This window comes from Dicentrarchus labrax, unplaced genomic scaffold, assembly GCF_905237075.1.
Source record: "Dicentrarchus labrax unplaced genomic scaffold, dlabrax2021, whole genome shotgun sequence".
NCBI classification, from domain to species: domain Eukaryota; kingdom Metazoa; phylum Chordata; class Actinopteri; family Moronidae; genus Dicentrarchus; species Dicentrarchus labrax.
The window spans coordinates 13,061,339-13,076,466 of NW_026136704.1; the positions used below are offsets into that span (position 1 = coordinate 13,061,339).

Genomic DNA, 15,128 nt, shown 5'->3' on the forward strand with positions numbered 1-15,128 from the left:
TACAGCGGTAACAAAGACCAAACATTTTTCAAAGCCGAAAGAGCTTACATTTTCTGACCCACATATTGTGATATGTGTGAGAATATGTCGATAGTAGGAATACAACACATGTTCCACTGTGTAACAGCAGGAAGTAGCTAATTAGATTCTAGACAAATAGTGAAGAAGCAGACAGGATTTTTTTTGCAGTTACGTCTGTGTTGCATATGTTTGTGCGTACAGTATGTGTGTGTGTGTGTGTGTGTGTGTGTGTGTGTGTGTGTGTGTGTGTGTGTGTGTCGGTCGGTGTGTGTGTCGGTGGGCGCCTGAGCCACATTGGATAAGAATGCATGCCAGAGTGCGCGAGCGAGCGAGTGTACAAACGGAGCAGGATCAGGAAGGAGAGTGGAAGAGAGCAGAGAAGGAGACAGAAGAAACACAGAGAGAAAGAGAGAGAGAGGAGCAGGAGCAAGTCGCAATTCCCCAGGAAAAGGGAGGTGCATCCTTCCATCTCCTCATTGGGGATTTAAACTGGCTTTAGATTGGCTTCAGTCTGACAGAGGATTCCCCCCGCTTGTGGAGTACGGCTTTCTCCTCTAATGTAACACCAGACTTTTTGGTGAAGCGAGAGAGGCGCACAGGAAGGAGGGAGAGGTACACTTGCTCCTACTTCCTTTGTGCCCAACCTGCTTGACAGATGGCACTGGCAGAATGATCTTTGACTCTCACCCAGCGACCAGTCCTTGCTCCACTCACTGAGGTAACGTATGTCAGCTCCTTTTCCACAGCTTTTAGCAAAAAAGACAAAAAAAAGCTGCATGCTCATACAGTCATTCTGCTGTTTGCCTTGAATGTGCTTGAATGAATGTGCAAAATGAATATGGCAGCTCAGTGTGCATGCAAGTATGCCTGAAATTTTTGTTCATAGGCAGTGCCAAGAGGGATGAGAGGACAGGAAGTACTTTAGCTCAATCACCACCTCATCAGCACCTGGTCGGAGTTATTTAACATAGGTTAGCTGTGTGGAACTGTTTATCAACTGTGTTTATCAGCGGTGTTTCTTTTTCCTCTTGTGATAGAGGTGTACTATGACTGACCTTCACATGCTGTGTGCGAGGGTTACCTGAGGTCCAGACTGAAGGGTGTCCATAGCAAGCTGAAGGGCAGCGTCCTGCCGACAGCACTTTTTCTCATGAGTCTGCACCCACCTGCACTTTTTCCCTTCCATGAATAAAACCGATGTTGCTTGTCTCTGCGCCTCAACTGGCGGTAGCAGACGTACAAATCATGGTGGCATAAGTTGCAACAGAAGCAGGTGCTGTGTTGGAAATAATAGCCAGCCTCCCTGGAGTGGAGTTGTATGTGATGTGGGGTGTTGCAGGTTCAGCACTCGAGGTGTGATGCTCGGAGACTTTGGGATTTGTGCGCCAAATAATGTAGAGTCACCTGCCAAATATTCCCAATTACTGCACATAATTATAAAGAGCTTTTTCAAGCTTTCAAGATACAAAAAGCTATCAAGAAACCAAATCTGAACTCTGGACATGTTTGAAGTATATTGTTGTACTAAGATATACATACATATCTATATTATATATACTATACTTGAGAACAGTTATTGTACAGTGAATAACGAGTTGTATTAGGAATAATTAGAAATCATCTTAACTTGAAAGTACATATAACCAGAGATATTTAGATTTTGTTCCACTTTTGCATGCTTTCTTACACAAGATTAACATCAGATGACTTGTTGGCCATTTGCCAGCCTTTCTTTTAAAACCCATGCTCTCAACACAATGTGCTAACTTCTCTCAAGCAGCCAACCCTGTTGGAAATGTATTGTTTAATTTCCTTAGAAAAATAGATGACTCCGTAGTCTCCTTGATATCTAGTGAAAACCTGAGATTTTTGAATGTAGGGAAGTTTGCATCAGAAACAATAGCTGAGTAACCAAGCTTGGTCTGTGTGTAATAAATCACTCACCTTCCCTCAGCAGCCCTCGCTCACACACAATCTGTCTCTGTCTCCTGTTCTCTAATTCCTCTCAGCGTGAGGTTGATGTTCGGGGGGATCAGGAACAGAACATTGATTGTACCTAAACAGTGAAATAAGACAACAATTTGACATTTTTTAAAATATACAATTGAAATATGGCCTCCCTACTACTTGCTTTGGCTACATAGGGAATTACTGGAATGAAGACATTTGTTTTACTGTTGTTACCGACCTTTGATAGAAGTCAGTAAAGTATGAAACAGTTTCTTTGTGCCTTTTAGGCTGCAGATGTTTTTTTGTTATGTCCTGATGTAATTTGATTTATGGTGCATTATAGAATCCCTACGAACAGAGGTTCTTATGAATTGTGTCACAGTGAGACTTTGCTAAAGTTCACTGGTTCCGTCTCCATCACAACAGTGTGTCTCATCATCGTCTCCTTGAGAATGATTTCCCACCTGCACACTCACTGCAATATGTAGAGTGTCAACTACAGTAAATGCATTAAGTGGAAAAGCACATTCCAGGTGGGATCTATAAATGTAAACCAGCTTGTCTCAAGGGAGGGCTCAAAAGTAATTCATAAGAATTAGAGACACTGCCAAGGTGAATCCTATTAGCTTGAATGCAATATGACAGCGTAATGCAGTAGAAAAAAGGAACTTCTACTTTTGGTGTTTGTTTTTTTTTAAAGCCCAATAAAGAAAAAAAATCATCTGTACCCAAACTACACGTGCATGTCTCAACAAAACCAAACTAAACTAAATCTAAAATGTCAACGTCTCAAAGGCACCAGAATGCACATTACTCTTTGAAAAAGTAACTGCATTACTTTACTAATTACTCAGTGGCAAAAGTAATACCGCACTTTTCTTTCGTTACTCAGCCCAGCGTCATCATTTCTACAGATGTAGAAACAGAAAATGCGACATCAATCACATGGCAGCCTTCCAATGTGGAGATATTTACTGACCATCGAGCAGCTAGCTTAGCCACAGTGACTGCACAAACTTCTGCTGAAGTCGCGACCTCAGCAGCACAGTCAGTTACACACCTTCCAACGAGACTAGGTGGCTCGTGAATATAGCAGTGGCTAAGGTTAATGAGGCATCAAACAACATGTGAATAAAAAAATAAAAAAATAGTACATAAAATAGACGAACACAAATATTGTAATTATAATCCTGTTTTTCCGCACCAGATAATAATAGAGCCATCTGAGTCATACACTCACCCAGACTCTCAGCATGCATGTTATAGAAATACTATACTTTGAGCTAATTAAATATTTAGTAGACATGGCAACACGAATGTCAGACCCTATTCAATCACATCAGATTAAGAGTGGTCTGAAGTCAGTGCTATACAGGAAAATAACAGTTTAACTCAGCGTTTGTAGAACTTTCTACTAAGACAGACAAGTATTTTAATATTTTATCATGGTTTTGCATGATCTCCAGGGGTTTGTGGTTTGCTTGTAGGGTTATCTTTCCATCCATTTTGCACAGAATATTATAATGGACACAGAGAATCAACAGATCTAAAGATTTTCTTTGCAATGTGTAGCTACCTCTGTGTAAAGAGGTGTCCGTCGGTGCATAGTTCAAGCTGTGGTATTTTGTCAGTGTCAGTTTAATGTGTTTATTTTTAGCGTTCATTGACCCTGCTCAGAATGAAGATTGATGTTGGATTCCCTCCCTCTGTATTCCCAGGGTCACCCTCCTGCTCTCAAGTGCCCATACTGAAACTCACACCATCGGCTATAGATTAAAGACACTGTGGCTTCCTGTCTCACAGAAAAAAGTGTCAAGGCAGGTGATTTGTTGTCCCCCGCAGTGCCAGTGGTTTGAACAATTTCCGCCTCAGCTGACAGAACTGTGAGAATGTGACTGTGAGATAAATGAAGTATACTGTATGAGGTCAGAGAGAAAACAGAGGATTTGAAGTTTCACATTACAGTCAGAGTGTGACCTTTTTGCTCTGGATGGAGAAATTACCCTAAACAGTATGTACAAAAAGATAAGGTTTGAATCGTCTTGTCACGTTTCCATGGAGACTTGCAGGTGCTTACTTATTTTTATTCATTTGATTTTCTATTTTACATTTCTTATAAATATGACATCGCCCTTTCTAAAACAAAATTAGAATAGCAACGCCCACAGGGGTTTATTTGATGTTGAACTGCGATAACCACATTTTTTATTCTTGCCACTAAATGATTATTATCTCCTTTGGCCCACTCTTCTCACCATCTTGCTGTGAGCATCTGCATTATCATTATCTTGACACCATCGCTGCCATCTGGAGAGCATACATTTTCTGCTTTTTGTGTGGCACTTTCCTGTATGAATGTTGGGTTTAGTTACATACTACGGGGGCTTAGCTCTAAAGCCTTTTCCCTCACTTCAAGTGCCATAGCGTCAATTTAATATAATCCAACACTCTAGTGGCCTGTGTTGAAAGTGTGTCCCTGTGTAATCCCCGTGCTAATAAACACCCTTTATTAGCATTCCCTCACTAATCACCTGCTCACTCCCTAATAAAAATCAAGTGCTTGGAGGGTAAGCATAGTTGGCATGTTTCGCTGGTATTAACAGGTGTTACCATAAGCCAGATTGACTTTAGTTGTGGGGTGTCATGCTGAGTTTTATTAAGTCAACTATTTAATTAGTACGAGCTCTTAACCCACAACAGCTAATAATTTACTGACTTACTTTAGTGCTAATTTAAGATTTACTGTGTCTGCTTTAGGATTAGTCTGCATGTTAGCGTTGATAGTTTATTTCTTTGTGTTATGTATTTTCTCTCTACAAGTTCTTTACTTGACTGTTTGATCACTAAAACTTTATTTTAGTATAAAAGTCATTTTATTATCTCACTACATTTCATTACAAAGGCTTGCACTTGTCTTCTCTGTTTTGAAGCCTCTGATACAGACTTTGCAGTCTCTTTTTGTGGCAGTAGGTTTTGTTACGGCAGTGTAGTGAAGTTGAATGAGTACAGTGGAGAGCAACTCAAGGAAGTTGCAACTTTGAGCGCAATCTCTCGAGGTAGTGAGCGAAGAAAGAAGGTTCCACACTAATGAAAAAGAGAATAATATTACACATTTTACATCAGTTGTGACTAAAGTCTTGCTTTATACTAATACCAGTGAGGAAGAAAATGAAAATTCTACCCTTTGCAAGTGGATGTTAAACATTTATGTTTCAAAATATTTTTGGTGTGTATAAGCCAAAGTAGAGAGCCATTAAGAGATGGCAAGGGAAAAATACATCTTGAATTACTTATAAAGAAAGCAACCTTATGTGACCTAGACCAATCAGAACATGGCCTGTGTCAAAGGTCTACGCTCAGAGAATTGTGTCTTTCCTTCCTGTTTACATCTCTCGCTGTTTTACAGTGAGTAGATTCCGTGTGGTTAACAGTGTTCCGGATATTATAAAACCTATTAGTTCATTTCTGCTGCACTGTACTCTTTTTCATCTAGTTGAACAGAAATGATAACATCTAGTGATCGTTTAGGTAATGCAAGGAAACTGCTTAGTGTACCTCTGGGAAATTAACAAGCAGCTAGCAAACAAAACTAACTTCCTCCATGTCACACAAGAGAATGGATGAGACAAAACCACAAACCAGAGGGTGGGCACAGCACATGCTATAATAAGCAGCTGTCATCATGATGCCTGTATGAGAGAAGAAAGTTTTTAAGATTTTGCTTACTGCAAGCAGCAGTTGTCTCCAAGAACTATCCTTGAGCCCCTTTAACAACAGTAATTTACAAGAATTCAAATTGAAAATGGTGACAAAGTCATGTTTCAAAAATGACTGCCCTCTCCGCCTTTGTGCGTGTGTTGGACGCTTACCATAATATAAAATTAAACCCTTTTCCACTTTGCAGATAACCTTTAGAGACTTGGCATCTCCTGTCGGTGTTTAGCCCACACAATAGCGCAGAGGATCAGTACAGCACAGCCCATAAACACAGCGTGTCAGTGGTGGAGCAGACATTGGGCGCGCTGATGGCTAGATTTAGATGCCCGGACAGATTTGGAGGATCTCTTTTCTGTAGCCCCGAAAGGAAAATCAACATAATTAATGGCAGGCTTGGTGTTACACAACATCCGTTTGTGGCAAATTTAAGTGTCAGATAATGAAAATGTAGATTCAGAGTGGAGGAGCTGGAGGAGGAAGAGGTAGATGAGGTCCTGGCAGAAGGCTGCAGATGTTAATCAGTAGATATTTTAAAGACTAAATGTGTTTGTACTGACATTCATGGGCCTATGAAGACGAATTCTAATGACTTTGGTGAGTCTCCAACTTCCCCACTAGTGCCACCAAGAGGTTCATAGTTTTTGGTTTTGAGGGAAATAATTGGATGGGTATACTAACAACACACATTGATGCCCCCCTCAAAATAAATTTTAATAACCTTTAGTGATCCCCTGACTTTTCATTTTCATGATCAGATCAAAATTTTAATATTGTGATATTACTGCTAAACTAATGAAATTAACATCAGCCTCAGCTGTACTCTGTGCTTGGTGCTAATTAACAAATGTTAGCTATACTAAGATGGTGAACATGGTGACGATACCATTTAGCTCAAAACACTACTGTGCAGTGGTACAGCCTCAAACAAACCAGGTGATTTACCCAATGACAACATTAGCGTTTCACTTCAAGGGAAATGAAACAAGGTGACAAAAGTGAAATTGGGTATTCACAACACAGTAATCAATCACAGGGAACCTTAATGATTAAACCCCAATGGCAAAAAAGAAAGGAAGTATAGAAAGGCAGTTTACAGGCTTGGTACACCTGTGTCTTACAACAAACACAACTTTCTCTATTTTTAGCCTTTTCCTATCACAAGAGAGTCACCCCTTCTCTTTTTTGTTAGACAGGTCTCCTCAACAACACAGAGGTCACTGTCTGACATCCCTGTTTTGCAGGCAGACCTTGGATGCTGCCATTTCACTGACATCCCCTTGTCACACAGTAGGCTTTGTTCTTCAACACTTGTTGTTAGAGGTTGAATAGCTTCCAACTTAACAGCTTTGTTGTAAATCGTCTTAAATATTGTGAGCATCAGATGCTCCATCACTACAGGAGGTGCAGGAGTCTGGACTCCTGTCTGTGGGCCTTGCTGTCTGCACTGCAGTGCTCACCTCCTCAGCACTGATATCAAAACCCTCAGGAATATCCCTGACAGCAACCTTTCCTATTACTGCTAGAACTATTTGTCCTGTTTGACTGAGTTATCTCCAGCTTTTCTTATTTCTGAGTGATGTTGCTAGAAAAGTCATTTATTTTATTCGTTGTAATGGCTGATCTTGAACTGTATTTGTTACCTCCAAATGCTTCTCTGCTTTCGATTCTGGTGTTATGGAGTGTTGCTTTTTGTTTTTCTACTTTAGCTATCTCAGTGGGCTGTATATATATGGTAAAGACAGGTATAATTAATTAATTGTTTGTTGTTGCTCTGTTCCACTTAATCACTCATTCCCTGCCCAAGACCCAAGCTTGCATTTTTGAATTTGTAACTTATTGCAGTAAACAATAAAACCCTGTGTTATTTATCAGTTTTTTACTGTACCAGAATTGTTAACCATATCAGTTTTGTAAAGCATGTGATGAATTGCACTGATTGTAAATTGGGAACTCACAAAACAAACAAACTTTGGAACTGCATCATGACATGTTCAGAAAGCGAGAGCTAATGATGTCATGTTGCAAATATCCGCTTGGATATCATGCCCAGCTTTTAGGAAATAATGAGACACAAAAATAAACCTGAATGCAAAAATCACTTGGATGTGGTAGACGGTAAAGTCACATGCAGGTGAGAGGATGTGTGAAGACTGGTGTGAGGCTGTTTTAAAGCACAAAATAATAACGCAGACAGACTCAGAGGAGCTTGTACGGATCTTGGGAGCATATCCCAATAGTAGTTAACCCAAAGACAGTGAAGACTACAAGCAGACCTCAGACACCAAAACAGCTGAAGGCGCAACGCTGTCAAGCATATCACACATTTAATGAAATGGACCACAGAAGGACTGTTGTTGGCTGCATGGAGCAACAACACTGCTTATTATAACATTGCAACTTCAGTACACTTAGTTACTGAGCAGCCAAGCAGAGTCCTGCGCCGGGTCGGCTGTGACCGTGCACTGTTTTCACGTTAAAAAAATAGACAAACCTATGTGCAAAGAAAGTATTACATAATGTGCATTTTTCCTTTTTATCTTGTAATCCTATTTCAAAAGAAAAACATAATCACAGTCGAAATACGAAAGTCTCAAATAGTTGGCAGTACTTTTGGTTTGATATAGTTCTATATGCCTTCTGGATCGATTCCTATGTTCAAAGTGAGTAACCATATGTGTTACCCTTTGAGATCAAAGTGAAACGGCCATTTCATTTCCATTCTCTCTTGAGGAGCTTTTATTATGCTGACTGATTTGTATGGACAAATTCATTTTATACGGCAGGCCGTTAATGTCAGTTCCAGAGTAAGAGAAGCCTCTTATGTGGAAACTGACAGTGGAAACTGACAGATTAATTGAGTGGATGGATTTTATTCTCACTGGGAAGTAAGAGAAATTGTTCTTTCTTGTGATTCAGGGATAAAGCCTCTGTTAGTAATGTGAAATAACTGTGACCTCTTTAAAAACTGATTGTCTATGCAGTTGTCACAGAGACTGAAATTGAGCCATATGTAGCTGTTTGTTCAAAATCATACTCAGTTATTTTCTTCCTGTATGACAGGTCAGAATTATGACATGCAAACAGGTTTGATATTTTTCTGATGTAAACAGCAGGTGGACATTCTAACACAATACATACAGAACATTTGAATTATTGAATTATTAGTGTTTTTATGGACATTTGACTACATTTGATATAGTGTCACCTTAACATTAACTGTCAGCATTTCAGTAGATGTATGTTACACATATCTGAGGTGCCATTTTAACTGTGTTTAGAGACATAACAATATATGTTGCAGATTATTTGACCATTGATCTAAATACAGTGTAAATTAAAAACTGTTTCTCACAAATTAATTGAATGGCTACAATGGCTTTTTAAGTCATTATAATATCTGACCACATGAGCAGCTCTCTCAGCTTGCTGTAATAAGTAAATTAACATAGTTACAGCAATCTAGGCAGCTCTTGTAAAAACTGTAATTCTTGTTCAACACTCAGTGTCAAAACCCTTTTTTTTTTTTTTTTGCCCCAGCTGTTGAACAACAGGGCAGAGCCATGATGGCAGATATATATGGACAGAGACCATGCTTAATGGAGCTGCTCCTAAGTGGAGCTGAAAAATGTCTTGTCAATTAATTTATCATCTGGACGTTGGACTGACAGCCACTACCCTCCATCTGTCGAGCTGTCATTGATCGTCACAGTCTGTGATTCTGACTTCTTTTTTTCCCCACAAGGTGACCGTAGGGACCTCTTCAAAAAGATATAGTAGCCGGAAATTTAGCCAATTTGTGACACACTCACAAATAAGCAAATATACAAATATGCTAATGAAAGTTTTGTTGCAAAATGATTAATGCACATTAGAATGATTGGATCTTTCTTGTCAAGAACTTTTTAAGATCAGCTCTCCTCATTTCTTTACTTTGCCTATCCTTCTTAATTGCAACAGCATCTAGACTGGTAGGACTCGTTTTCAACATTATTGCAGTTATGTACTCAAAATATTACAGTCAGTCTCAATGGACAGTTAAACAGTAATTGTGACAAATTAATTGTATATTATGAATGAGTTCTGACTTGCAGATGATACACCAAAGGCTTTAAGGCTTAAGTGTCTTTTGAAAAAGAAATTACATAAATTGCCAATTTGCTGCAGTCTGGGATAGTGACACCTGTTGTTATGGGGTTTTTTTTATGCTGGATCTCAAGGTGCTGCACGGTGCTGTTATGGAAAGGCAATGCAAAGTCTGCAAAGTATTGACTTCCCCTGATCTTTTTTTTTCATAAATCAATATCTCATTGTACCCTGTATGTGGTAAGTGTAGTCTGAGGGGATGTTTAATTTAACACATTAGGGTGGCATTGTATAACAACAAGACTGCATATTGATTTAGGTAAAATGGAGCAAAATTGAAGATATCCATTACTGTCAAAAAGTAAAACATTTTTCCATTAATTATTGATGAGCAGTTGATGCTGTGGTCCCCAGCGAGACGCTGAATGGCCCTATGTTTGAAATTTTATTTAGCTACAGCTGGAAAGGTGCCTGTTTTTTCAGTGCTAATTACCTACTTGTGGCTGTTTCCAGATGGCTATTCACTTCTGACAGTGGCTGCTCGATCACGTCGCTGCTTTTTCTTTTTTACACTGAAACATCAAGGTTTCAGCTCGCTTATAAACAAAACCTCAGGCTGAAATAGAAAGTTAACGTTTGCATTTTCTCATAAAGTGTGAAACAACATGCCAAAAAAATTCTGAAAGTGATATTGGTAATGTCACACTGATTTGATTACAGCCTCTAATGTAAGAATGAATGCTGAATGCTTAAAGAGAACAATCTGATATAACAACATTTTATTTTTATCTGCTTTTGCTTTTGTAAGTGGGTGACATGCCATGCTAAAGGAACAATAACTCATTGACTTTTATATTATGTGTTATTGCAAAAGCTTTAATTTGAAACAAATAACCCTGACTTGGTTAACACCAAACCTTGCTGAAATTACACGGCACCTAATTAGGCGATGCTAAATCTTCTCTGTAGCAGCCCAGTTAAAGGTGCATACTCGAGGGACGTTATGTAGGGATGGGCATAATTACACACTTTTATATTAGAGGAGAGAGAAGTGGCAAGAGAAAATACTGAGCTGTCGATAGTGCTGGCACCAGGCTTTAATCTTAGGAAATCAAAGTAGGCAATCATACATCATTTTAGGTTCAGAGTTTATTCTTGACTTTGGAAACAGCAGCTGAGAAAATGGCGTCACAACAAAGTCCATTTAGTATCGGAATAGAGGGCTGGGAGAAATATTTTTTTAATGATTTTTTCCCAATAAAAAACAAACTACAAATGACACCATGTCTTTGGCATTGTAAAGTGCCACAGCATCTGTAATGTCTTATCACTGGGATACTTCTCATATGGGATACTATATCAAAATGATTCTGCACCTTCTGTGTAGATGAGTGACTTGAGGGCCTTGTTTTACAGAGTCCTTAGCAACTGTATATAACATCCATAGTTTAAATCTAAATTTTATGATCGATTTAATTGATTAATCAAGTTTTAATTTTATTGTCGCATTATAAGGACTTTTTGTTGAGGTTTAAAGGTTATAATAAAGTAAAATTAAAATCATCAAAGTTATCAGAAAACAAAAAAATTCCCATAGATCAATACCATAATCATCACCTATATAGCATACTATTCTGTCTGTATCCTAATAAACAGCTAAATATATAGACAGAGAGAAACTTTATGTATATAAACTATTTTAAAAAATGATTTTCATAGTATTATGATAAGCTTATATTAATTTCCCTCTACAAAACCACATCAAGCCAAAGGGGCTGTAAATGACCATCAGTAAGATGCTCCCACTCTTTTGTCAACCGTTAACCATCATTGTATTAAGCCAACATTGACAGTGTCACTGTTTGACTGTATTAAAATGACATTGACATCCTCCATCTTTTCATGAAGAGAAAGCTCTGGGACGCTCTATCAGTACTGGAGTAACAACCTTGGACCCCATACTGTATAGACAATGACTCAGCCTCTAGTCCCAACAATTAACAAAAATCTATTTTTCTGATAACAGAAACAGCCCTGGCTTTCTGCCAGCTGACTTTAATTAGCCACTGACTCTTTTTAGCCTTGAATGCTCTTGAAACTATCCAATCTATGTTAGTTGAGGTTGATACATTTCTTAAAGTGAATGCGTATAATGGTTCAAATCTGTGGGATAACTGCTTTTGAAGATGTAGATCATCACATTGTTGTCTGAGCCTTCACTTCTACTGTAAATCCATTATCAATCCAATATCATCAATGCCTCTATTGTCCAAAGTAATGGCTACGAACACATTTATATTCTATATTCTTGTTTGTTTTACTGAAACTGTATATAATGTATATATATTTGCATGATGATAATCAGGTTCAGTCATTTCTGTGCATAAAGTACAAAATACACATAGACACTGCCACAATGACATATTGAGCAGTTTCACATGTTTCTGGGAGTGTGATTTTCACTCCTGTGACTTAATCACAGTGTTATCTAAGAGTGTGTATCGTGGAAACAACAGATTGTCCCTGTCTGCACACTGCTGCACGCTGTTTGTCATTCTGTTACAAAAAAAGAGAAGTTAACCATACTCACTCACTGAAAAGGACTGGAGGATTGTTGCCAAAAGCTTTTCAAAAGAGACTGAAGAGCTGAAATCCTCAAAAAGCCAACTATAGTTTCATCCAACAATAATCAGCTCCCCGAGGTCCTTCACTCTACTGCTATGACCCACCATACTAAGGTACATACTGTATAATGTAGATTTAAAGTCTCTGTGTGCAAACTTCTGATGTTAGAGAGACCTGTCACTGTGTTGTGGTGATGTCCAGCGAAGTTTCATCTGGGAATAGAGGGACAAATAGTATAATTCACTTTGTTAAGCAGTGACGGTTCATTTATAACTGTGGCAGGCCCTAACATCTCAGTGTCATTTTACCATAATCTTGGGGATTTATGATCTGATTTGTACTGTGTAGGGGAAAGTATGGAGAGAGATGAGGATCAATCTTTCAGGCAATACCAAGCTCATCTCTCTAGCTGGGTTCTTATCGCTTGTGTCACCGGAAAAGAGGTGATGAATTACGGAGTCTCTGTAGTGAAACAATTAGCATGTTTTCGCGTATCCTCTCTATATGTGCTCTAGCAGCATGAAAACATGAAGTGGATGAGATGTTGATTTTTTAGAACAGGAAAAGGCCATGCATTAGCAGGAAGACTATACGTTGCCAGGTCATTCTTACAATACAACACCTGTATGCTGTCTAAAACATTTGTCACATTAACATAAAGGTATCAATATCTCAAAACATTGCATCACATTACTTTTAGTTTCTTAATATCTTTAACACTCTCCCTTACGCTTATGGACATTTCTGTCAAAATAAATCACCTAAGTAATCATTTTATTGCCTCCCCACTCAGCAGTGCTACAGATAAATACTTATATAATTACTACAGATACAGCACAAAGACAAATCTTCATGTCAGTGCTCTGGATATGGCTGAAATTTTAATTTTGCTTTAATTCTGCTATTGATAATTCATGTCTAGCCCCATGTCGCCAAGCTAGGTGACTTATTTTGTGTAATAAATCAGTGGCACTCTTGTACAAGTGTTAGAATTATTTCCCAGACGGTGGTGATGCAGCACAGAAACTATTTTCCATGAATGATGACCTAAATGACCTAATCAGTACATAACATCAACACACACAACACTCTGAACTCTAGCTCTTCTTCTCCCCTGTCTGTGCTAGATGTTTGCATTTATTGTGGAGATTTTTTGTTTACAGTCTTAACTTTAGTAGCTGCTGTGAGTGACTCCTATCCTATTACAGCAAGCTGAGAGAGCTGCTCATGTGGTCAGATATTATAATGACTTAAAAAGCCATTATAGCCATTAAATTAATTCATGAGAAACAGTTTTTAATTTACACGGTATTTAGATCAATGGTCAAATAAACTGCAGCATATATGTTATGTCTCCCTACTCCCCCGCCCTTAGAGCTCATAAACGTAATGTCGGTCTTTAAGCAGGAAATCACATAAACATGGACAAATTTACATTATGAAAAGAAAATAATTTTGTCAGTGATCTGAGTCTGGGATTCATGCCAGATGATTAGCGTGTTATAATATAATGAATGACACTAGCAGAGATGGACACTTGATTCCTAAGGTAATGTTTGTAGGGTCAAGCAATCTGTATCTTATGGACACTATAGTAACATCTAATGGTAACCAGTTGGAACTGCAACATCGGCAATCCTATTTTCTCCTCCACAATCTCTGCCAGGAGTAAAGGACATGAACAGTACAATATATTTCTGAAACAATATACACACAAATTAGCTTTTTTTTATGTTTTTATAAGCTGCAGGTCTGGAAAAGACCATTACAAAAACCTTTATCTAAAGCAGTATGTAGAGGTGCTTTGTACAGATTTATCTACTTTTCAGTGCCTTATTGTCCCTTATTCCAGTGCCAAAGTATTTTTCTATCCTTTGTATTTTCTATCAGTGGCCCTTTAGTCTTTTCAAGATGTATCTTGCTATTATTTTTGCATTAGCAGACAGAAAGAGAGAGAGGGTACGAGAAACTGTATTTGAACTGTAGGTGCTAAAAGTTCCCCATTAGAACATATTTAATAGCTGAGACTTCACTTCCCTTCTTATTACAAATAAGACTTTTGTCGATGTTGACTCTTTTGAAACTCGATTCACATTAATGATAAACTTCCTTTCAGCCCACTCTTATTCATAGACTGCCACATTAGAGGAAGGGACTTTGCAATTTTATTCTGAGACTGTGGGTGAAAAAGTGTTACCCTTACAAGGTTATAGCTCACATACAGAGGCAGCTGCTTTTTATTTCCTCACTGCAACATCATTTTAGTGATAATTATGCACATTTGGTGTGGTGTGTGTGTGTGTGTATGTGTAGGTTTTTATCCATATGAATATGTGTAAGATTGCTTTGACACTTTAGAGGATGACATCAACCTTATACATGAAGCAAAAATCTATGTATTTTCAAACATTATTCCTGTAGTATGGTGTGCTGAATGGTGTCTCTTATTGCAGTTCTACTTATTTAAACTCCTTTACAAATAAAAATCAGTAAACAATGAATGCACCATACCAGTGAACACATTTTAATAAAGTTAAACCTGTTAAATATAGCAGTGAAAAGTTCCTTCCTGTTGTAACCATGGAAACCAGGCAAAATCGTCTCAACCCCACGCCTGTTCTGCATACTGTATTTATTACCTCATGTCCTGTACACAAAATGTATGTGAAAGAGTCTTTTCATGAATCAGTACGTGGAGGAGGGCGAGTACAATATAACGACAGCAGATTCCA

The 15,128-nt window shown here is 38.3% G+C and overlaps 1 protein-coding gene across 12 annotated transcripts in view; it reads left to right on the forward strand.

Moving 5' to 3' along the window:
• The first annotated feature begins 355 nt into the window (after positions 1-355).
• gramd1bb (GRAM domain containing 1Bb) overlaps positions 356-15,128 on the forward strand; it is a 100,602-nt gene continuing 85,829 nt past the window's right edge. For 8 of the 12 annotated variants that reach the window (XM_051398206.1, XM_051398211.1, XM_051398210.1 and 5 more), the window contains exon 1: positions 357-739. The gene's annotated coding sequence lies outside the window, so the exon portion shown is untranslated. Of the gene's footprint in view, positions 740-15,128 lie in introns of all 12 variants that reach the window. The other 4 variants (XM_051398212.1, XM_051398207.1, XM_051398225.1 and 1 more) reach the window with 2 other exon arrangements.